The following is a 611-nucleotide window of genomic DNA, read 5'->3' as shown; positions in this document are numbered from 1 at the left end:
AATTCTCCAATACATAATATTAGATATTTCTGACACCACAAACCGTGGTTGCTTAAAACCTGGAATTAACGGAGTGCAGTGAAATGGGTGAAATTCGTGGTGGAGCTAACCCGCGCTTGAGTTACATGGAGAAGACAAGGGAACTCTAACCCATGATCCGTTTACCACTGAGAATATTTCCCGTCAGCACTGTGGTCGGTGCAAGTCAGATGCGGAATTTGTATCGACAGATATTCGAACCCGGTTTGTCTCATTGGAAGGCGAACGCTCTATCCCCTGAACCTTCGCGACTCAAATACTGTTTCGAAATAAAAATCCTCGAGATGTGAAGTCAAATAACTTTTGGTCCATCGAAAGTTTTCTGTTCCATAGCACACACGGTAAGCACAGCCTCAAAACCCTAGTACAAGTCATGATTCTTGGATATAAAAACGGTGGATGTTGAACGCGTAAGCGATAAAGCTCAAACACACATTAGCACGTGATTTGATTGCGATCCATAATTTGAATAATGTACTCAATACACTTGATTATATTTCAATACTTTCCAAAATCTACTGAAGGAATGATAAAATGGAACATGTTACGTTTTCTTAATTTTTTTTTTCAAA

The sequence above is a fragment of the Parasteatoda tepidariorum genome, chromosome 6 (genome assembly GCF_043381705.1).
Source record: "Parasteatoda tepidariorum isolate YZ-2023 chromosome 6, CAS_Ptep_4.0, whole genome shotgun sequence".
Taxonomy (NCBI): Eukaryota; Metazoa; Arthropoda; class Arachnida; order Araneae; family Theridiidae; genus Parasteatoda; species Parasteatoda tepidariorum.
The sequence above is the reverse complement of the archived record's forward strand: the minus strand, read 5'-3'. Positions refer to the sequence as shown.